Source organism: Monodon monoceros, unplaced genomic scaffold, assembly GCF_005190385.1.
Source record: "Monodon monoceros isolate NGI ecotype Baffin Bay Population unplaced genomic scaffold, NGI_Narwhal_1 Super_Scaffold_5, whole genome shotgun sequence".
Classification (NCBI taxonomy): domain Eukaryota; kingdom Metazoa; phylum Chordata; class Mammalia; order Artiodactyla; family Monodontidae; genus Monodon; species Monodon monoceros.
Genome location: NW_021703782.1, coordinates 100,151,251 through 100,176,563, shown reverse-complemented (window position 1 = coordinate 100,176,563; position 25,313 = coordinate 100,151,251). Strand labels below are relative to the sequence as shown.

The 25,313-nt window shown below is 40.6% G+C and overlaps 1 pseudogene; it reads left to right on the top strand.

The window, feature by feature from the left end:
* The first annotated feature begins 17,216 nt into the window (after nucleotides 1-17,216).
* On the top strand, nucleotides 17,217-18,663 carry LOC114884686 (annotated as a pseudogene).
* The last annotated feature ends 6,650 nt before the right edge of the window (nucleotides 18,664-25,313 follow it).

Genomic DNA, 25,313 nt, shown 5'->3' with positions numbered 1-25,313 from the left:
GCATATTGTTTAGTCTCCATGTGTTTGTGTTTTTTGTAGTTTTTTTTTGTGTGTGTGTGTGTGGTTGATTTCTAGCCTCATAGCATTGTGGTTGGAAAAGATGCTTGATATGATTTCAGTTTTCCTAAATTTATTGAGGCTTTGTTTATGGCCCAGCATGTGATCTATCCTGGAGAATGTTCCATGCGCACTTGAAAAGAATGTGTATTCTGCTGCTTTCAGGTGAAATGCTCTATAAATATCAATTAAGCCCATCTGGTCTTATGTGTCATTTAAGGTCTGTGTTTCCTTATTGATTTTCTGTCTGGATGATCTGTCTATTGATGTAAGTGGGGTGTTAAAGTCCCCCACTATTATTGGGTTACTGTCAATTTCTCCTTTTTTTTTTTTTAATACTTATTTGGCTGCACTGGATCTTAGTTGAACCACGCAGGATCTTCGCAGTGGCCTGCAGGATCTTTAGTTGCAGTGTGCAAACTCTTAGTTGCAGCATATGGGATCTAGTTCCCTGAGCAGGGATCAAACCCAGGCCCCCTGCATTGGGAGTGCAGAGTCCTAGCCACTGGAATACCGAGGAAGTCCCCAGTTTCTCCTTTTACGTCTGTTAACATTTGCCTTATATATTGAGGTGTTCCTATGTTGGGTGCATATATATATTTACAATTGTTATATCTTCTTCTTGGATTGATCCTTTGATCTTTATGTAGCGTCGTTCTTTGTCTCTTGTGACAGTCTTTACTTTAAAGTCTCCTTTGTCTGATATAAGTATTACTTACTCCAGCTTTCTTTTGATTTCCATTTGTGTGGAATACCTTTTTCCATCTCCTCACTTTCAGTCTGTATTTGTCTCTAGATCTGAAGTGATTCTCTTGTAGGTAGCATATATATGGGTCCTGTTTTTGTATCCATTCAGCCAGTCTATGTCTTTTGGTTGGAGCATTTAGTTCATTTGTATTTAAGGTAATTATTGATATGTATGTTCCTATTATAACTTTGTTAATTGTTTTGGATTTGTTTTTGTAGGTCTTTCTTTTGTTCTCTCCTCTTGTGATTTGATGACTATCTTTAGTGTTGTTTGAATTCATTTTTCTTTTTTGTGTGTATAACTATTGTAGATTTTTGTTTTGCCATTACCATGAGGTTTTTGTATAGCAGCCTGTATATATGTATGTATTTATGTATATATATATATACACACACACACGTGTGTGTGTGCGTGTGCACTTGTTTTAAGTTGCTGATCTCTTAATTTCAAATACATTTTAGATACCCTGCATTTGTCCTCTCTTCCCCTGATTACTGTTTTTGATATTATATTTTACATCTACTTGTTTTGTATATCCCTTAACTGCAGATGGATACAGACGATTTTACTACTTTTGTCTAGTAACCTCTCTACTAGCTTTGTGTGTGGGTGATTTCCTACCTTTATTGTATGTTTGCCTTTACCCATGAGCTTTTCCATTTCGTAATTTTGTTTCTAGTTGTGGCCTTTTCTTTTCTGCCTAGAGAGGTTCCTTTAGCATTTGTTGTAAAGCTGGTTTGGTGGTGCTGAATTCTTTTAGTTTTTGCTTGTCTGTAAAGCTTTTGATTGCTCCATCAAATCTGAATGAGAGGGCTTCCCTGGTGGCGCAGTGGTTAAGAATCTGCCTACCAATGTAGGGGGCACGGGTTCGAGCTCTGGCCCAGGAAGATCCCACATGCTGCGGAGAAACTGGGCCTGTGGACCACAACTACTGAGCCTGAGCTCTAGAGCCTGCAAGCCACAACTACTGAGCCCGCATGCCACAACTACTGAGGCCTGCACACCTAGAGCCTGTGCTCCACAACAAGAGAGGCCACGACAATGAGAGGCCTGCGCACTGCCACAAAGAGTAGCCCCCACTCACCGCAACTAGAGAAAGCCCGCGCACAGCACCGAAGACCTAACACAGCCAAAATTAAAGAAAGAAAGAAAGAAATTTATTAAAAAAAAAAAAAAATCTGAATGAGAGCCTTGCTGGGTAAAGTATTCTTGGTTGTAGGTTTTCCTCTTTTATCACTTTAAGTATATTGTGCCACTACCTTCTGGTCTGCAGAGTTTCTGCTGAAAAATCAGCTGATAGCCTTATGGGAGTTCTCTTGTATATTGTTTGTTGATTTTCCCTTGTTGCTTTTAATATTCTCTCTTTATCTTTAATTTTTGTCACTTTGATTACAATGAGTCTCAGTGTGTGCCTCTGTGAGTTAATCCTGTATGGGATTCTCTGCACTTCCTGGATTGGGTGACTGTTTCCTTTCCCGGGTTAGGGAAGTTTTCGGCTATTATCTCTTCAAATATTTTCTCAGGCCCTTTCTCTCTCTCTCCTCCTTCTGGGATCCCTATGATGTGAATATTAGCATGCTTGATGTTGTCACATAGGTCTCTTAAACTGTCTTCATTTCTTTTCATTCCTTTTTCTTTTTTCTGTTCAGCAACAGTGATTTCCACTCCTCTGTCTTCCAGCTCACTGATACGTTCTTCTGTCTCATTTAGTCTACTACTGATTCTTTCTAGCATATTTTTCATTTCAGTTATTGTATTCTTGAATTCTGTTTTTTGTTCTTTATTTTTTCTAATTCTTTGTTAAAAACTTCTAATTTCTTACTCTGTGCCTCCATTCTCCTCCTGAGTTCCTTGATCATCTTTACAATCATTACTCTGAACGCTTTCTCAGATAGATTGCCTATCCCCATGTCACTTAGTTCTTCTTCTAGGGTTTTATCTTGTTCCTTCATCTGAAACATATTCCTCTGTTGCCTCACTGTGTCTAAATTGCTACTTGTATTTTTATGTATGTGGTAGGTTAGTTAGGTTTCTCAACCTTGGAGAAGTGGCCCTCTGAAGGAGATGTCCTATGCATCCCAGGAGTGCACTCCCCTCTCATCACCTAAGGGCCAGGGGCCAACTGGTCCCAGAGTAGTGTCTGGCCTGCATTTGGATTTGGTCTGCAGGCTGCCAGACTGTAATTTTCTTGCTTCTGGTGTCTGCCCCCTGGTGGGTGAGGCTGGTCTAGAGGTTTGTGCAGGCTTCCTGGCAGGAAGGGTCAGTGCCTACCCCCTGGTGGGTAGAGCTGGGTGTTGGCCCTCTGGTGGGCAGGGCCATTCTAGGGGCATGTCTAGACGCAGCTGTGAGCTCAGGAAGTCTTTAGGCAGCTTGTCTGCTTAGGGGTGGGGAATGTGTCCCCACCCAGTTAGTTGTTTGGCCCAAGGTGTCCCAGCACCAGAGCCTACAGGCTACTGGGTTGGGCCAAGTCTTGGTGCTATGACCCAAACAAGATGTCAGCCTTCAGGAGAGTTCATGCAGATGAATGCTCCCTGATACATCCACCTCCATTGTCTATGCTCCCAGGGTGAGCCACAACTGCACCCTACCTCTGCAGGATACCCTCCAAGACCAGAAGGTAGATCTGGCCCAGGCTTCTATGAAATTACTGCTTTTGCCCTTGGTCCTGGTGCATGTGAGATTTTGTGTGCTCCCTTTAAGAGTAAAGTCTCTATTTCCCCAGTCTTGTGGAGCTTTTGCAATCAAGGCACACAGGCCTTCACACCAAATGCTCTGATGGCTCCCCGTCCCAGTGCTGGACTCTCAGGCTGGGGGCCCTGACATGGTTCTCCCACAGGAGAACCTCTGTAATATAATTTTTCTCCAGTTTGTGGGTTGCCCACCTGTGGGGTATGAAATTTTATTATATCACATATCCGTTCCTCCTACTGGTCTCATTGTGGTTCCTTCTTTTATGTCTTTAGTTGTAGAAAACCTTTTCTGGCAGGTTTCAGACTTTTTCAACCATGGTTATTCTACAGATGGTTGTGATTTTGGTGTGTTAGTGAGAGGAGGTGAGCTCAGGGTCTTTCTACTCCGTCACCTTGATCACTCTCCTCTGCCCTTGCCTCCTTTCAGTCTGTTCTCAACACAGCAGCCAGGGCGATAATATTAAATTGTACATAAGACCATGCCCCTGCTCAAAGCTTTGATTTCCCATCTTATTCAGAATAAATGTGATCGTCCTTGCTGTGATCCCGAAGGCCCTCATCTCCTAATACTGTCCCCCTAGTTCAGTCTACTCCTCCCCACTGTTCCTTGAACTCACCAGACATGCTTCTACCTCAGGGCCTTTGCACCATTCCCTCTGCCTGGAATACTCCCTCACTATCTCTGTTTTTTACTCACATGTCATCTTCTCAGTCAGGCCTCCCTGGTCACTTGGTCTAAAATTACAGAGTCCCCTCGCTCCAAAATTTTAAACTTAATTCTTCCTTCCTTATTTTTTCTCTTTACCATTTATAACTATATAGCATACTATATATTGTATTTACTTATTTATCTTATTTATTGTCTTTCTCCCCACAAAAATGTAAGCTTCCATGAGTTCAGGGTTTTTGTCCATTTTGTTCACAGCTCTAATCTCAATGCCTAGAAAAGTAACTGGCATATAGAAAGTATTCAATCAGTATTTGTCAAATAAACAAAAGAACTGATGGACATGAAATAAACATGACTGATGACTTTGGAAACTCTCTTAATTCATTTGCTTCTTTTTAAGCATCTAACTAGGACAAAGGAGTACATGAAAATTAACACTAGATGGCACAATATTACAAAGAAAGTAACCTAATCCTTTCCTCTGGACTGGAATTGCTTCAAGAAAAGCCTAAGTGTTGCCAAGTTTCCTCTGGCCTCCCCACACCCCAGCCTGCAGATGTTATGTTTTGCTGTAATAACTCAAATTTCACTGATTTATACCCCACCGGCATAAATGTTATTCTGCCCTGTTGAGGATTTCAGTGCTTCCATGTGCCAGCCCATGTTACCAAGTTCCTCCTCCCCAACCCTTGTAACCTCCCAACCCACCTGCAACTGAAGTCATTAATGCACTAGAGCCTTCAAATTTCCAGAGCTGTGGGTGGTCTGTGGTGAGAAAGAATCTGTCCCCTCTGGGTCACACTCTGTTGTGGGGGTAGGTGTCACAGATTTTTACCCCCAACCTCCTCTCTCCCCAGAACTCACATTGGGTCCATGGGTTCCAAGGGTTGGGGATGGATCTGAATGACAGCTACCATGGAGTCTTAAGAATCACCATTTCCCTGCACCAGTTAAAGGCTCTCTTACTGGGACAACTTTAGCACATCTTGACTACTCACTCCCTAAAGACTGGTTATCCCAGAAGGTGACTCAGTGCTCATGCCAAGAAGCTACTGTCACTAATCAGTCTTTGCCAGTTCATACTAGGTTGTGGTGACCAACTCATTCCGGTTTTCCAGGGACTTTCCCTGTTTTAATGCAGGAAGTTTCACGTTCTAGGAAATCCCTGACTCTGGGGCAAACCAGGGCAGTTGATAACCCTACATTAATCCCAGATCTCACTCCACTCAAACTCAAACCAGAACTGTGTCACATCTGTGTAAAATTTTTAATGCATATATTTTGTTCTCTCCTCCCACCCACGTCATCAGTCACCACATCGGTCAATTCTATCTCCCTTTTGTCACCTATATTCAATTTCTCCTTTATATTCTCACTGCAAAAGTTAGTGGGAAACTACAGTAACCAAGACAAGACAGGACCACTGAAGATCCAGAGCCTTCAGGAATGAAGCTTTGGATCACACCGCCTGGTACAGGTGCTGGCTCAGAGTAAAGGAAATATAGAATGAGTAGGGAAAGAAGGAAGTTACAAGTATCAACTACAAGCTCATGACCAGAGAGAAGAAAGGATTAATATCTAAACGTTAGTTTCTTTTTTGCTCACTGTATGTCTGTATATGTGTGTGTTTAGGTATTTGTGTATATACAAACTAATTTTTTCTTCCTTCTCAATGTAAGAATTAATGGCAGTGGTTAACTTTACAGTTTCATCTTTAGTGTACAGGATATTCAAGAGGGACTCTAACTGAACTTGAGGAGTAATTGACATCATTCAAAGATCAATAAAATGACATTTGCGACCTTTTCTTTTTGTGGAAAAGGTGAGAGTGCCTATTTCTACAAAGGACAGCTGTGTCTTGTTAAAGAAAAGTTGAAATTTGTTATTGCTGTACAGGAAGTTGAAATACATGTAGAAAGTTGTGTATGGATATTGAATAGGTAAAGTGATGAGCTGTCCCAGTTATTACACCATTGTCTCTCAGTTCAAACCCACACTTTTATACTCTGCTTTGTGATGCTAGGTTGGGACTATGAGAACTATATTTCTACTTTGCCACTTGACTTCCTGCAAGGAAGAGGAGGGAGAAAGGATGCACTCCTTTCCTGACAAGTGGTTATCAATTACAGTATTCAGCTTGGGGGGGGACTCCTAGAACCAGCCTCACGTGTCTAATCAAAGATGTCAGCAGCAGTCAGCTATTCAGACCACCTCGGAGGTCTCAGGATCCTCTCTTTCAAGCTTCCTTTTGTCCCCCCAACCCCAGGAGTGACAGCTTCATCATACAGTTCCTATCTCTGGGTTAGCTCAGTAGCCCCTTTTTTGCCTTTTCAATTCTCCAAAACTGCTTAACTAATTCCTTGTATTAAATTCTCTCTGTTGAAATGCCAAGTGTGTTTTCTGTTGTTGTGACTATATCCTGACTGATACAGTCACCTGCCAAGTAAAGAGCACAACCACCTGAAGTGCTAGCTAAAAACAAAGGAAATATGGAATAAGAAGTAAAAGAGGGAAGTGATAAATATCAACTATGACCTTGTGACTTTATACAAGGATGATAGCACTAATGCATATTTTTGTTATGTACCTACTAACCAATGATTTCTACTTTTCCCCCTTCCCCTTCTCCTGCAGTTTTGTATGGAGTGTTGGTGGAACTTAATTTACAATCTAGTTCATAGGTCACCAGGTCACAAAAAGTCACATCTGGAGCTGCTGGAGAGGAGTGAGGCTCACCAGTAGATCCTGAACATGAGAAGGAGACAATGACTAATGGGACTTTGAGTCTCTCTTCTCGTCTGGGGAGAAAGGGAGAGTGTCATTGTATGACAGGCAGAAGTATGAAGGTATTAAACATGGGCAGAAGGGTGAACTTAAATGCTAAGTAGCAAAAGAGCTGGCTATTTAGATTCTGAACCTGCTTGTCCTCAAATCCATTCTTTGCCCTTCTGCTGCACTGCTCTGGACTGCAGGGGGCTGACCTCTGTTAACTGTGATACCCAAACTCACTATGAGCTGATTTCTGAAAGACTGGAAGACAGGGAGGGAAGGAATATGCCAGCACATTTCTCTCCTCTCTCTTCTAACACAGGCACTTCTTTGGCAGGGACTGCACCTCCTTAGTGGACCCAGCTCCCACTAGACAGATCCTTAGAGGTCCTGGTCTTCAACAGATGACACGCAGCTCTGGGATTCAGTAACACAGTTTTTCATTTATGTCTCTCCATGCTACAAGCTGTGGCTCTTCTGCTTAACTTTCTCAGTTAGGCTCTCAGCTCTTCTATCACCTGGTAACCACTTCCCTGCATTACATTTTCTCTGTTGTAAATACTAGAAGTGGGTGCTATTTTTCTGGTTGTCCCTGTCCCTGACAGCTAATCCCACTCCAGATCCACCGTAATACTAAGTCAATATTCTGCAATACCTACCTGTATTAGGTACAAATATACCTACCCACTTACAAAATTAGGGGGTTTTTTTTGTTGTTGTTGTTTGTAGTTGTTGTTGTTTTTTATAAATTTATTTACTTTTGGCTGCATTGGGTCTTCATTGCAGTGTGTGGGCTTCTCATTGCGTTGGCTTCTCTTGTTGCAGAGCACGGACTCTAGGCGGGTGGACTTCAGTAGTTGTGGCACGCGGGCTCAGTAGTTGTGGCTCACGGGCTCTAGAGCGCAGGCTCAGTAGTTGTGGCGGACGGGCTTAGTTGCTCCACAGCATGTGGGATCTTCCTGGACCAGGGCTCGAACCCGTGTCCCCGGAGTTGGCAGGCGGATTCTTAACCACTGCGCCACCAGGGAAGTCCCACAAAATGAGGTTTGTAGTAGGTTATTTATTGCAGTGTTGTTTGCAATGCCAAAAAGGAGAAACAAACCCCATTTCCTATAGGGAACTGGTTAAACAAACATTGGGACAACCACAGAGCTGTAAATATACCAATGCATATTATTCAGTGAAGAAAGCAGAGCACAGAACAGTTTAAATAGTATGTTATCTTTTGTGTAAGAAGGAGAAGAATAAGAATGTGTTTGTACTTACATAAAGAAACCCCAAAAAATACACACAAGAAAAATAATAAAACCAGTTACTAATGGGGGTGGGGCAAGGAAGAACAAGGCAGACAGAGACAGGAGGGAGAATTTTCAATATATACTCTTTATGTTGTTTTAGTTTTTGAGCCACAAAGATGCATTACCTATTGAAAAAGTAATAAAAATTATTAAAATGCATAAAAAGGAAAAAACTGCAACCTAGTCACTAAATGATAAACATAACCAATATCAAAACACTTTATATAAAATTATAGGAAAATGAAAGATGAGAAAAGACTACATATTGTATAATTTCAACTACTTTGCATTCTGGAAAAAGGCAAAACTATGGAGACAAGAAAAAGATCAGTGGTTGTCAGGGTCTGGGAGGGAGGGATGAATAGGTGGAGCCCAGAGGATGTTTAGGGCAGTGAAAATACTCTGGATGATATAATAATGATGGATACATGTCATTATACATTTGTCCAAACCCACAGAATGTACACCAAGAGTGAAGACTGAGGTAATCTATGGACTTTGGGGGATTATGATGTGTCAGTGTAGGTTTATCCTTGATAACAAAGGTACCATTCTGGTGAGTGATGTTGATCATGGTGGAAGCTGTGCATATGTTGGGGTAGGGAGTACAGGCACACCTCAGAGATGTTGTGGGTTCAGATCCAGACCACTGCAATAAAGCAAATATCGCAATGAAGCAAATCACATGAATTTTTTTATTTTCCCATTGCATAGAAAAGTCATGTTTACTCTATACTGTAGTCTATTAAGTGTGCGATAGCATTATGTCTAAAAAAACAATGTACATACCTTGATTTAAAAATACATTATTGAGGGCTTCCCTGGTGGCGCAGTGGTTGAGAGTCCGCCTGCCGATGCAGGGGACACGGGTTCGTGTCCTGGTCCGGGAGGATCCCACATGCCGTGGAGCAGCTGGGCCCGTGAGCCATGGCCGCTGAGCCTGCGCGTCCGGAGCCTGTGCTCCGCAACGGGAGAGGCCACAACAGTGAGAGGCCCGCATACCGCAAAAAAAATAATAAAAATACATTATTGCTAAAGAAAAATTGCTAACCATCATCTGAGCCTTCAGCGAGTCGTAATCTTTTTGCTGGTGGAGGGTCTTGCCTCAGTGTTGATGGCTGCTGACTGATCGAGGTGATGGTTGCTGAAGGTTGGGGTGGCAATTTCTTAAAATAAGACAACAGTGACATTTGTCACATCAATTGACTTTTCCTTTGATGAACAATTTCTCTATAGGCTGCAATGCTGTTTGATAGCATTTTACCCACAGTAGAACTTCTTTCAAAATTGGAGCCAATTCTCTCAAACCATGCTGCTGTCAATTAAGCTTATGTAATATTCTAAATCCTTTGTTGTCTTTCAACCATCATCACAACATCATTACCAGAAGTAGATTCCATCTCAGGAAGCCAATTTCTTTGCTCATCCATAAGAAGCAACTCCTCATCCATTAAAGTTTTATCATGAGATTGCAGCAATTCAGTCACATCCTCAGGCTGCACTTCTACTTCCAGTTCTCTTGCTATTTCCACCACCTCTGCAGTTTCTTCCTCCACTGAAGTCTTGAACCCCTCAAAATCATCCATGAGTGTTGGAATCAACTTCTTCCAGACTCCTGTTCATGTTGATATTTTGACTGGTTCCCGTGAATCATGAATGTTTTTAATGGCATCTGGAACGGTGAATCCTTTCAAGAAGGTTTTCAATTTACTTTTCTAGATCCATCAGAGGAATATCCATCTATGGCAGCTACAGCCTTATGAAATGTATTTCTTAAATAACAAGACTTAAAAGTTGAAATTACTCTTTAACCATGGGCTGCAGAGTGGAAGTTGTGTTAGCAGGCATGAAAACAACATTAATCTCATTGTACATCTCCATCAGAGCTCTTGGGTGACCAGGTGCACTGCCAATGAGCAGTAATATTTTTAAAGGAATCCTTTTTTCTGAGCAGTAGGTCTCAACCATGGGGTTAAAATATTTAGTAACCCATGTTGTAAACAGATGTGCTGTCATCTGGTATTTGTTGTTTCATTTATACAGCACAGGCAGAGTAGATCTAGCAGAATTCCGGGAGGCCCTATGATTTTCAAAATGGTAAATGAGCACTGGCTTCAACTTCAAGTCACCAGCTGCAGTAGCCCCTAACATGAGAGTCAGTCTGTCCTTTGAAGCTTTGAAGCCAGGCATTGACTTCTCCACTCTAGCTATTAAAGTCCTAGATGGCATCTTCTTCCAATATAAGGCTGTTTTGTTGACACTGAAAATCTGTTGTCTAGTGTAGCCACGTTCATTAATTACCTTAGCTAGATCTTCTGGAAAACTTGCTGCCTGCAGCTTCTATGTCAACACTTGCTGCTTCACCTTGTACTTTTATGTTATAGTGATGGCTTCTTTCCTTAAATCTCATGAACCGCCCTCTGCTAGCTTCAAACTTTTCTTCTGTAGCTTCCTCACCTCTCAGCCTTCATTGAATTGAAAAGTTAGGGCCTTACTCTGGATTAGGCTTTGGCTTAAGGGAATGTTATGGCTGGTTCAATCTTCTATCCAGACCACTAAAACTTTCTCCACATCAACAATAAGGCTGTTTCACTTTCTTAGCATTTGTGTGTTCACTGGAATAGCACTTTTAATTTCCTTCAAGAACACTTCCTTTGCATTCACAACTTGGCCAACTGGTGCAGAAGGCCTAGCTTTTGGCCCATCTTGGTTTCAATGTGCCTTCCTCACTAAGCTTAATCATTTCTTGTTTTTGATTTAAAGTAAGAGGTGTGCAACCCTTCCTTTTACTTGAACACTTAGAGACCACTGTGAAGTTATTAACTGGCCGAATTTCAATATTGTTGTGTCTCAGGGAATAGGGAGGCCTGAGGAGAGGGAGAGAGATGGGGGAACAGCCAGTCGGCGGAGCAGTCAGAATACACACAGCATTTATCAATTAAGTTCACCATCGTATATGGGCATGGTTAATGGCTCTCCCAAATAAATATTACACAATACTAACATCAAGGATCACTGATCACAGATCACCACAACAAATGTAATAATAATGAAAAAGTTTGAAATATTGCGAAAATTACCAAAATTGACACAGAGATATTAGGTGAACAAATGCTGTTGGAAAAAATGGCACCAACAGACTTGCTTGATGCAGGGTTGCCACAGACCTTCAATTGTAAAAGAACACAGTATCTGCAAGCACTATAAAGCAAAGCACAATAAAACAAGGTATGCCTGTATAGGGGAACTCTCTGTACCTTCTTCTTAATTTTATCATAAACCTAAAACTGCTCTTTAAAATTCTTTAAAAAAATTAGAGGAAAGGTGAAACCCAAGGGAGGGAGAGAGAAAGAGAGCAAATACATGGAGAGCTACAGTCCTCATTTACACAAATGGTAAAGAAGGCATAGTGGATATGTTAACTCCCTTCCTCCATCAATTCAAGCTTTGGTTGCCTTTGGCTAGTGTAAGTCAGTTAAAGTTCTTTGCCTAGTCAACTGACCCTTAGACACTTTTGATTCCTGAGGTGTCTAAGCCTGCCTTGCTTTTGTTGAACTTAATAACTGGGCATGTAAAAGAAAGCATCCAGACGCCGCTAGCTTTATAACAGTAACCCTAATACTATAACCCTAATAAAGTAACCCTTTGATAATCAGGGCCAATCACACCAACCAATACTAGAAGCCTTACTTCTCTAGCTGTGAACTGAGTTTCTTGACTGATCACAATGTTTTATGAAACACAACAATGGTACCAAAAAAAAGCATTCAGTGATTCCATGGATTATATCAATGGTAGAATTATGACAAACAGAAATGGCAAATAACACAGATTAAGTGTCAATATTGATGATTAAAAAATGTTTCCCCCAAGGCTTCCAGATAAAGATGGCAGATTGAGTATAATAATTCAATTTCACTTCCTCTGAAACTCCACTGAAAGTACGGTAAAGGGATTTTTTTTTTTAACTCATAAACCTATAAATCCAGAGAGAAGAGGAGACAATAGCAACAAAATATTAAGGCTGGAATGTGGAAAAGTGACTTAGGATATAGTGGGGAAAGCCAAGAACTAAATTGATGTATATCACAGAATCTTCCAAAGGCTCAGGAACTAAGTGGACTTTTGGAAGTGGGGGGAGGGGGGCAGGGTAAGAAGGGATATTAAATAAGGACTGATAGAATGCAGTTTTAAAATACATTCCCAATCTCCCAATTCCTCCCACCCCCCCTTCCCCCTTGGTATCCGTACATTTGTTCTCTACGTCTGTGTCTCTATTTCTGCTTTGCAAATAAGATCATCTATAACATTTTTCTAGATTCCACATATATGCGTTAATATACGATATTTGTTTTTCTCTTTCTGACTTACTTCACTCTGTATGACACTCTCTAGGTCCATCCACGTCTATACAAATGACCCAATTTCGTTCCCTTTTATGGCTGACATACATATACACTATTGATACTATGTATAAAATAGGTAATTAATGAGAACATACTGTATAGCACTGGGAACTCTTCTTAATGCACTGTGGTGACCTAAATGGGAAGGAAATCCAAAAAAGAGGGGATATATTTATATGTATAGCTGATTCATTTTGCTGTACAATAGAAACTAACACAACATTGTAAAGCAACTACACTCCAATAAAAATTAATTAAAAAAAATAAAGTACATTCCCCACCCCTTGAGTGTGGGCTGAGCTTAGCGACTTTCTTCTAAAGACTAGGGTATGGGAAGAGAGACACAGGTAACGAGAGAACCCAGAGACACCACCTTAGCCACGTGAGCACTCAAGTTTAAGATCACCAGTCACAAGTCATGTTGGTGTCATGTTCTCCTGATACGATGCAGTGAAAAGGGCAGTTCATCTGTGGCATTCTTCCCCCAAATCCATATTCCTGATGTAACCATGACAAACCCAAACATCAGGCAAACCCAAATAGAGGGGCAGCCTACAACACCTGACCTGTACTCTTCAAAACTGCCAAGGTCACAAAAGACAAGGAAAGACCAAAACATTGTCACAGCTTGGAGACTAAGAGATCATGATGATTGAATGCAGTGTAATATCCTGAAACAGAGAAGGGCATCAGTGAAAAAACTGGTAAACTCCAAATAAAGTCTGTGGTTTTGTCAACAGTATTGTACTCATGTTAATTTCTTAGTTTTGGTAAATGCAGCTTGATTATGGAAGATGTTACCTTTTGGGGAAGCTTGGGGAAGTGTGTACAGGTACTCCGTACTATCTTTGCAACTTTTTTGTAAATCTAAAATTTCAAAATAAAAAGATATAAAAATATAAAATGGAGAAAAGGAGATAGAGCTCTACTTCCCCTCCCTCATGGCATTAACTCTTCCTGCAGAAGACTGGAACTGGTAAATGCAGAATGACTGAACAGCTGTGGTGCAGGTACCCTACTGGGAATCAGGAGCAGGACCTAAACTGTGCACACTGAATGATAAGACCCAACGCCAGCCTTAGAACTGAGTGCCTGGGCCCCACTTGTTAGAGAGCCCTATGAATCAGAGAGATGGAGAGAACAAATTCATGAAAGGACACATGGGTATCGTTATCAATCAAGGTCCAGCACCCAGTGCTGGCACAGTGCAATCTATAACCTTAAGTATGTCCCTTTTGTGACACTAACTTCATTTGAAGATGCTTCTCCCCATCGCTTGCTCCTGTCCTCCTTTCTCCTCTAAATAAAAGGTGACTGTCCCTGAATGCTGTATAGGAGTGTGGGTTGTGCTTCTGCTGTCAAATGCAGACTTTGCTACAGAAGGAATATGAACAGCAGAAGCACTTCGGTAAGAGAAAATACAAATTAATTAGTTTGACAATCTTTCTGAGAGCACGGATGAAATAGATACTTGCATATTAAAGTCTCAAGAGTGTCGGATGTCCATCTTTTTTAATTTCACTTCAAATTCTAGCTGGAGTATCCAGTGATATGCACTAATTAGCATACTATTCAATACCATTATACACAGCAACTGAGAAACACTTTGTAATATTAAATAATTCATATTACTCTTAAGTCTGTGTGTATATATGTCTAGATATAACAAGTGTGAAGCAAGCTATGTTTTTCACACTGACGGATGGATACTAATTCTAGAATTGTAATTTGTTTTAGTTTTATAAAATGGTTAATATGATTTAAACAAAACATTAAGTTTGAATTACCAGATAAGCAATAATGAGAGATGGAGCATGAGACGACTTCTCAGTTTTCTCCCTCAATGAGTCATGGTTTCCTTAGGCAAGGTTTGCACAACAGGTAACACTTATCCAATGCTTCTCACCCAGAGGCAATTTCCTCCCTTGCCTCACCTGGGGGGCAGGCATTTGGCAATATCTGGAGACATTTTTCATCGCCATGACTCAGGGCTGGGGTGCTACTGGCATCTGAGATAGAGGCCAGGGATGCTACTAAACATCTTACAATGCACAGGGCAGCCCCCCAGAGCAAAATAATCCATTCCAAAATGTTAATAGTGCCACAGCTGAGAAGTCTGTTTTAGATAAATCTAGGAGCTTGGGGTTCTCTAAGCTTTGATGTCTCTCATATACTACTATTCCACTTGTCAAGACCCTACTCTTCCCTAATTTAGCTTAACCTGACATTCATATAAAATGCTTGGCAAAGTATGTGGATTCACATACTAATATAATTTACCAAATCACAGAATCAGTCTCTGAATTTGGTTTTCAGTTACCTCAGCCCTATGACTACAAGCAATAAGAGATTTTTACAACACTATCCCATAAAGGCTTTTGAGTTTTATTCTATTAAGGCAACACTTTTGCAATTTGAGTATGTCACCTGCTTGCTTTAAATTACCCCATGCGATTAAAGGCACCCATCATGGTTTAATCACACCTGTTCCCCTTTAAATTGAACTATGGCAACAGCTATCTGATTCCCCAGAGCTTCCTCCTCAGTGCGTACATAGTTCCATATAATCATACAAAATAACTTGATTGGCTATTTTTCCATTGCATACGGAATGCCACTTTACCATCATGGAATATGAAAGAAAGTCTCTGCATTTTGTCTGACCTCTATGTAATAACCATTTCCCTGAGGACATGTTGCCTGCAGCCCACTGTCTGGAACCACTAGATAGTAAGCTCCATGGAGCCAGGGACCAAGCCTATCTTATAAATCACTGTGTTCCCAGCACCCAGGCTGTACTTGGCACATAGCAGGCACCTAGTTAATATTTGTTGAATTAATTAGTAAAGTCAAATGTCAATTTCTCTAAGAAACTTTTTTATTAAAGTGCTTATTACATATGTTTCTTCATCTGCTTTTCCTCCTCAACTAAGTCTCTCAAGACAGAGACCTAATAACAAAGATACTTAGTAACCTAGTTACCAAAGTACAGGAAAGACCTTTCAAACAACTCATACAATAAAACCAACATCCCTGCTACCATCGTCAAAAGAGACAGTGTGAAAGAACTGAGAGCTTAAGAACTTATAGGCTCTTCACATAGGGAAGTAAAACTGTGGAAAGGCTGAATAGCTTACGTTTCTAAGTACACGCAGTACTGGTCTCCAAGAGATAACCAAACTGCTTTCACTCCTATCCTCCCCAAAAATGCCCTCTTGAAACGGCCTGAATTTTTTTTTTACATCCTAATAATGAAAGAAACTCTTTCCAATTTAAATTCATTTGAACAGGCATTCTTCTTTAAAATAACAATTATATCTGAAAATGTTAAGAGGTTGGCTATTAATAATCCATGTACTCATTAGGGCAAATCACTACAGTAAAGTTACTTTTTTTCTAATATCAGAGACTCTCCAAAACAGGAATGTAGGTAATTTTGGTGCAAAGAGAGCTTTGACAGGAGAAGATAGGCTTGAATGGACTGGGGCAACGTGGTAGTTAGCACCAAGCTAACCAAGTTAGCACCAAGTAGGGTAGTTAGCACCAAGCACTATGAAGTAGAAGAGAAGCAGATAAGAGAAGTGAAAGGATGCTGAAGACAATATACACCAATTTACAAACTGCCTAAGATCACTTCAAGACTTAGGGAACATAGGTCTTCCCTGGTGGCGCAGTGGTTAAGAATCCGCCTGCCAATGCAGGGGACACGGATTTGAGCCCTGATCTGGGACGATCCCACATGCTGTGGGGCAACTGAGCCCGTGCGCCACAACTACTGAGCCTGCGAGCCACAACTACTGAAGCCCAGGCGCCTAGAGCCCATGCTCCACAACAAAGAGAAGCCACTGCAATAAGAAGCCCGCGCACCACAACAAAGAGTAGCCCCCGCTCACCGCAACTAGAGAAAAAGCCCGTGCGCAGCAACGAAGACCCAACGCAGCCAAAAATAAATAAATAAATTTATTTATTTTTTTAAAAAAGACTTAGAGAACATCTTCGGCTCTTGTTTCTGCACTTCACTTGCTCTCTGGTTAGTACTGTGGTTCACCTGCTTCGAAATTAAGGATTATATGATGGATTCTGGGAGGAGGCTTCTTCTGAACGTGAAGTCCACTAAATACTACCACTGTGCTGCTCACTTTCCTTGCAGCCACAAAATTGTGCATGCCCAATGCCCCTGTTGGTACTGTTGAGGCAACAATTAACTTTCTGCCACTTTGGAAGGTCTAGAGCTCTCAAAAAAGTCTTGTGATGATTTCATCACCTGACTAAATTACCTGACACAGAGCTAAGAATGATTCAATGACTGCTTACAGAGTATAAAAACTGATTAATTCCACTCAAGGGGAAAAAATCACTGACAAAACCAAACACTTTTACTAATTACTGTACTGCCATTCCATAAACACATGGTAGCTTTTATAGTAAAAAAAGATAGTTCCACTATGCTGAATTACAATCACTTAGTTGAATGCTAAGCATAATTTAATTAATTTTGAGGGGATTTGTATAAAACCACTCCTTAATTTTATGAAATGCAGATTACAATACAGACTGTTTGCCATGATTTAATGCATAGCTTGTTTTTTTTATTTTCCTTTCAGTCTATGTATATTTGATTAATAAATAATAAAAATAGAACCAAACACAGCAGTTCTCAGCTTACCTTCTTCCAGTAGAAAAAGTTTCCATTTCTCCATGGATAAACCAATGTTTACGGGAAATGTGACAAAAAGTCACTTTGTTTTTATATTTCAGAAAGAAAATCCTAGGGGTGGAGCCCCTCATGGCGCAGCTGTGTGGGTTGAGGCGGTACTGGGCACTCCTCACCCTGCTGGCATCGCTGCTCCTCTCCCGCTGAGGCAGCCGACAGAGAATGTGGCGTCCATGGAAGCAAGGGCATCTACTAAGAGTGAGGTGTTTCTCCAGCCACACACAGCTGCACAGACTTTTGCCGAGTTTCGAAGAGTGTGGGGAAATGCCGGGCCTCCATCCCTAAGTGGTGGTACAATGTCACTGACGGATCCTGCCAGCAGTTTGTGTACGGAGGCTGTGGAGGGAATGACAATAATTCCATGACCAAGGAGGAGTGTCTTGCAAAGTGTGCTGGTGTCACAGTAAACACCATCGATGACCTGTCCAGGAATGGAGCAGATTCCTCTGTCCCAAGTGTTCCCGGAAGGCAGGATTCTGATGACCTGTCCAGTGATATGTTCAACTATGAAGAATACTGCACTGCCAAGGCCGTTCCTGGGGCTTGCCGCGCATCCTTCCCACGCTGGTACTTTAATGCCGAGAAGAACTCTTGTGATAACTTCACCTACGGCGGATGCCGGGGCAATAAAAACAGCTACCCCTCCAAGGAGGAGTGCGTGCAGCGCCGCCGCTTCGGCAAGCAGTTGTGTCCTGCCCTGGCCCGCACTAAAGCGGTGGTCCTGGCAGGGCTGTTCGTGATGGTCCTGACGCTCTTGCTGGGAGCCTCCGTGGTCTGCCTGATCAGGGTGGCGCGGAGGAACCAGGAGCGCGCCCCCCGCACTGTGCGGAGCTCTGGGGACGACAAAGAGCAGCTGGTGAAGAACACTTAGGTCCTGTGAATGCCCTGTCGCCAAGGGGCTGCCCTCCTCAATCCCCCGTTAATGAAGAGAATCTGGGAAGGGAGGGGAGACAAGTGTTGAACGCATCTGTGCTTTTTCAAACAGAGTGATTGGTGTGTATTTGCGCGATCATTAGGGCTTTTGGTCTGTTTGTTAATCCAGAAGGTAAGAGGGCTGCTCCCTGGTCTCCCGGGATGGGTGTGCTTTGGAAATTCTCTTAGTGAAGGGCTGTGCACGTTGCAAATGGTCTTAGCCCTAGATCGGAGTCGGTTCCTCTTCGATTTATTTCTTTGCTCCACGTATAGTTTTCTTAGCTTACGTTGAATCCTATTGTCTCCTTTCCGATCACAAAAGTAACGTTTAATAGTTTCCTTTGTTTGTTTTCTGTTTTGTTTTGTTTTTTAAAGTAAGCAGAAACATGTTTTTTAATTAGGATTCTGAAAGGAAGAAGTAAAATGTACAAGTTTAATAAAAACGGCCTTCCCTTAAAAAAAAAAATCCTAAAAGTGGAAGGAAAAAGCAATCATTAGTTTACTTCCTATATATGGTTTGACTAACTTTTAGTAACCACAACCCCTATGTTCAGTACAGATTAGAAGAAACCTTATATTCAGACCATTTTAACTCTTCAGGGTATGTGGATTCTATCAGGAATAAACTTTTAATTTTTCTTTAATTGAAACTGTTTACTATTAAAAAATCACATGGCACTGAGAAGCAGAAAAGAAGATTTGAATAAATGGAGAGAGATATACTTGTGGATCAGAAAACTGGCCCTTCAGCCATCCATGCACTACGGACTTCTGCCAGGTGGTTAGCTTCCCTAAGCCTGTCATGAAATACCGACGGATTTCCTGCTTCCCTCAACTAGTCAACTGGTATCTTTGGATTTTCTCTTTCAATCTAATCCACCTGCCATCATCTCCCTGCCTTTTGAATTGTATACATCACTTTATCCCTTGAGTTTCCTTTGCCTAAAAAGAACCGTTTCTTCACCATTTTCTGTTCTTGGTAAGATGCAGCACTTTTTTTCCCAGATCACACCAGCCCAAGAGTAAAGTATTAAGTCTCCCAAATCCGTATGTCTCTGACTCCGATTCGGACTCTACCAGCACTTCAAGAGCTCCAGTTTCCCTGCAACAGCTTTGGGTGCCCCAACGGCTGCCTCATGGATGCTCTACAGAAAAATCCTCTGATTACCCACTTGGTTGGCGCCATTTGCTCTTCTGCTGCTGCTGTTTCCTGGCGTTGCTAATGAACAAAACAGCAGCCATGCTGCCGTGGCCACCGACGGTACTATAGCTAGCTACTGGGACCCACCAACAGGTACCAGTCCTGATGGAACCTGCCGATGTCTGTGCCATGGGTCCTGTCCTCTGACACTTCCCAAGCCTTGCAACTGATGCTACTGACACTTTCTGTTCTCAGTGTTACAGCCACTATAATTCCTACACCATTTTCCACTTTAGCTACCATGCTCTATCATTCTGAGTCTGAGAGTTGGGCTGTAGAACTAAATGCATAAGCCTCTGCTATACTCAGATCATCTGTCCACTACAATGCTGGCCAAATGTCCTTCAATCAAACATAGGCTCCTGAAAAATCTTCCCTAGTTTAAAAAATTAAGCATTTATTTATTCTGCCTTTTTAGGAAAAACTTAATTCATCTCCAGTTGATAAAGGAAAGCTCCTCTTTATTGAAGAATGCTAGATAGTGATAATAAATGTAGAAAGAATGGGAGAATCAGAAAATCACCATTTGGCACCCCCTGCCCCTCAATGAAATAATTGATTCAAGCAACAACCATCAGTGGATGTCAAAAAAGATAAATAAATAAAACAAATATGGCAAAATGCTAGCACTTACTGAATTAAGTGGTGGGTAAATTCTTTTAATCTTCTGAAAAAAATTTTTTCAATAAAAAGTTGGGGCAGGGTCAAGTCTCCCTTAACTTAAGGTGAGGTCTTTCTCATGAGGATTGGTGTTCCTTTATGTAAATGGAACCCTGGAGTCATCTACCCATGCCAGAAGCCAGACATACTGACTTGTGAGGTGAGCACAGCTTCAGCCTGAGCTGAGAACCCTGCTACACTTGAGTCATAGTGCCTTCCTGATGCCTTCCTCTTTCTGACCCTTTCAGCTCTGTTTCCTCCCATCTGTCTTAAGGACAACCCTTGAAAACAAATATGAGTTTACAATTGCATAGTCACAACAGGGAGCAAACCAGAACCATCTGGGGAGCTTTTTCAAAAGAAACACACCCAGAGCCCGACCTATAGATATTTCCATTCTTGGGTGGGCCTTGGGCACATGATCTTGAAAAAGTCTCCAGATAACTCTGATATACCTCTCTGAAAGAGAGGTGTTTCTCTGAAACTATACTTAGGCTTTTTCCTGAAGAATCTATACAAACATCCCTGACTTACAATGGTTCAACTTAACGATTTTTTGACTTTACAATGGCATGAAAATATGCATTTAGAAGAAACTGTACTTTGAATTGCGAATTTTGATCTTTTCCCAGGCTAGTGACGACACTCTCTCTTGATGCTGGGCAGCCACAGCCCCCAGTCAGCCACACAATCACAAGGGTAAACAATTGATACACTTAAAAACATTCTGTACCCAGACAACCATACTGTTTTTCACTGTCAGTACAGTGTTCAATAGATCGCGTGAGACAGTCAACACTGTATTATAAAATAGCTTTGTGTGAGATGATTTAGCCCAACTGTAGGCTACTGTAAGCACGTTTAAGGTAGGCTGGGCTAGGCTATGGTGTTCAGTAGGATAGATGTACTAAACGCATTTTCAACTTACAGTATTTTCAACTTATGATTTCAACTTAGGTTTATTGGAACATAACCCCATCATAAGTTGAGGAAGATCTGTATACATAAGAAAGGATGGGGGCAGATTTAGAAATTGAAAAGATAAATATCAACTTAGGAAACTGAAAAAAATTCAAATTGTTGGTATGGTAGTTATTAATGCTGCTCACTGATGTCTAATTCTCTCTTTCCTAAACCCAGAAAACTGCACTTTCCCCTGCTCGTTTGAAGTTGGACCTAGCTGTGTTACTGGCTTTGGCCAGTGAAATATAAGCATCAGTGCATGTGTCACTTCCAAGCAGAAGACTTCAAGAGACAGTGCACAAGTCACCATATCCCCTTTTCCCTCCCTTGGTGACGGTGGAAGCACATGTTAAGATGTGCTGAGATCCCTGGGTGACTATGATGAAAAAGCCTCTGTCATCCCAGGACATGAAATGGGAGTAAGAAATAAAGATTTTTGTGGAAAATCATGGAAATATGGAAGTTGTTCATTAATGCAGCATAATCTACTCTATCTGGACTGATAAACTGGCAAACCTTCTTTCACGGAGCCAAAGCAATTTAAAGAAAATCAGTTCTGTCTTCATCAATGAGTAAAAATTTACAGAGACGGTGTTGATAGAGGGAAACGGGGGAGCTTTAGGGTCAGAGCTACCTAAGTTTAAATCCATGGTGTCATTGTTTGTTGTAATAATAAAAATAGTATATAACGTCTGTGTAATATACAACTACTTTTAGTAACCACTAACACTTATGAAGTGCTTACTATGTGCCAGGCACTGTGCTGAGCACTTTACATGGATTATTTCACTTATTCTTCCATAACTTGCCCAAGGTCAGAGAGCTAGGAAATGGTGGAACAAGGATTCTAACACAGGCAATGGAGGCACAGAGCCTGTGATCTTAACCACACCTCTATTTGCCTCACTCATTTGCCTCTTCTATAAATGGAGATTAGGCAATATGCAAAAAGGTAACATGAGTGATTACTAATCATGACCTATGGGAATGCAGTACTGTAAAAAGACGGGAGCACAGGCACGATAATCAAATGCTACATTACTATGCTTGCATTACTTAATGGCTAGTATCGAAATGATCACTGTTAACTTCTTTAAAGAAAGGTTTTTTAAAGTAAAGATACAGTGTACAAACAAATAGCACCTATAAAATGCCCAATGATGTAGTAACTGTATCCAGTAGCTCCAAACCATTATGTCTTAAAGTCCAAGAAAAAAGTTTTCAATAGCGAGAAGATATTTTACGCTCAGCTAGCCGCAAATAATATACTGGGATCATTCATTTTAATAACCTTACGTTCATATATCAATTGTTAACTACATAAGAAAACACCATTATTAAATGTGAAGCCATTTGTTCTGGGCCCTTTCTTCGTTTGTTTAACTTCCTCCTTTCTTTTGCTTCCTTATACAATACTGTAAGAGTACAAGTACAGACTTTCTACATAGACCGTCATGTCTTCTGCAAACAAAGACAGTTTCATTTTCTCCCTTCCCAATCTGTATACCTTTTACTTCCATTTCCTGTCTTATTCATTAGCAAGGACTTCCAATATGATGTTGAAGAGGAGTTGCCTTGTTCCTGATCCTAGTGGGAAAGCTTCTAGTGTCTCACCATTAAGCATGATGTTCACTGTAGGTTTTTCGTACATGTTCTTTACCAAGTTGAGGAAGTCCTCTCTATTCCTACCTTACTCAGTTTTTATGATTAATGACTATTGGATTTTGTCAAATGCTTTTTCTGCATCTATTGATAGGATCATGTGACTTTTCTTCTTTAGCCTGTTGATGTGATGGATTACACTGACTGATTTTCAAATGTTACACCATTTTATATGTAACTGTATATAATTCTTTTATACACTGTTGGATTCCATTTGCTAATATTTTGTTGAGAACTTTTGCACCTATGTTCATGAGAGATATTGATCTGTAGTTTTCTTTTATGTAATGTCATTGTCTGATTTTGATATTAGAGTAATCCTGGCCTCACAGAATGAGTTAGGAAGTACTCCTTCTGCTTCTATCTTATTGAAGAGACTGTAGAGAATTGGTATAATTTCTTTCTTAAATGTTTGGTAGAAATCACCAGTGACCCCGTCTGGGCCTGGACTTTCTGTTTTAGAAGATTATTACTTATTCAATTTCTTTAATAGATAAAGACCTATTCATATTGTCTATTACATGATCTTTTGATAAGAAGGGTTCATTCCACCTCTCTTGCTAAGATCTTCCATAACTTATGGCTTCATAATTTCCTTCTCAGTTTAGCATATGCCTTTTAGTCCATTGTCATCTCTTATCACTCCCACTCCCTGCATATCTGACTACTTACATTTCTCCCAAAATGTCAAACTCTGTCATACTCCCATGCAGTTACAAGGGCTTCTCTGTATTCCTAAGGCATCCTTTTCTAACTTGTATTTATCCTACTGAACTCAGCTTTCTGCAGAAGCGTTTCCTGATGTTTCCAGGCAAGTTAGCTGCCGCATTCAACCTGTATAATAGAGAAACAAAAATTATTCTTTAAAATTACCAAAAAAGTCCAAACTTTTTAATAGTTATTTTAAAGGTTTGACGTAATTCAAGGTATGAAATAAATACTGACCTGGTTGTTGATTGTGTCCTTTATAAATTCATTATCTAAGACAGACAGACACACTTTGACACAGCACATCAACGACGATACAAACACTGAACAATAAAGTATCATTTCAAGATAAAGGTTAAGTATATATCAAGATTGAAGACAAACGTGAGTACTCATTTAGGTGTATGCTTAGATGTGTCACTTATTAGGAATGCATTACAAAATGTTTGAGTCTTTTTGTTTCTTTTTATTTATCCTGAATGATTAAGCGCTTACACTCTGAAGTCATATAGACTTCAAACAAACACTACTTATAATCTGTGAGATCTTGGACAAGGGAGTAAACCAAGCCTCAGTTTCCTCATGGAGATAAAAAATAAACAGTAACTGGTAGTGATAGTAAATGATGGTACTGATATTACTTGAATTATTAAAAACAGTGTCATTATGTAGACCTCTCTTTCATTCCACATACAGTGATGGATAAAATATTTTTTATCATGGATCCTTAGTGCCCTGTGAATAATAGCCTGTTGAAAAGAGAACCCTTTCTCCAACATAGTGCCCCTTTATTCATTTTTATAACTTTGACAGAAGTAGTTGAATACAGCGGCCACTAGATGGAGCAACATTCCTAGCAGAGTAATCCTTCCTAACCAAGAACTTTCAGTATTTATTAAAAATAAATCATGTCTAGAAAAATAATCACTCATAATTATAGGTTACCTGGATACATTTTACAGGGAAACATACATGACTTTGAATACCTCAGAGATATTAATATGAGAAAACAAGCAGGACAAAGATTTGAATACACCATAATCATACGTGGTATTACGGGCTGAACTGTGTTCCCCCAAAATTCACATGTTGAAATCCTAAACCCTGGGACCTTAGAATGTGACTGTATTTGGAGGTAGGGTCTTTAAAGAGGTAATTAAGTTAAAATGAGGTCATTAGGGTGGGCCCTAATCCAATACGACTGGTGTCCTTATAAGAAGAGGAAATTTGGACACAGAAGTGTACAAAGAGAAGACGATGCGAAAACACAGGAAGAAGACAGTTATCTACAAGTCAAAGAGAGAGACCTGGAACAGATGCTTCCCTCAGGCCAGTTAGAAGAAACCAACTCTGCTGAACCTTGATCTTGGACTTCTCACTTCCAGAACTGTAAGAAAAATATACTTCTGATGTTTAAGCCGCCCAGTCTGTGGTACTTTGTTATGTAAACCCTAGCAAACTAATACATGTGGAAAGGAATACCAGAAAGAAAACTCCATGAGGGCAAGAATTTTTGTCTTTTTTGTTCATTGTTTTATCCTAGGCACCTACAACGATGCCTGGCACATAATAGGTATTCAACAAATATTTGCTTTGTGAGCTGATAAATAAAGCAGATTAATAAAATTCTTGCCATAGATGACTCTATTAAATACCACCAATGTTTCAGTAATGCTTTTTATTTTCATAAGACCTGAGGACACAAACACCCAGTGCTCTTACCAAGTGCTGTGGTGTAATTGGTCTGCTGCCACAGCTCAAATGTACAAAATCCACTGGTGAAACTCCTGTTACGATTCAGTTCCGGAGTAATTTCCTGAAGAACAGAAGAGCTAAGAAGACAAAAATGCTGCTG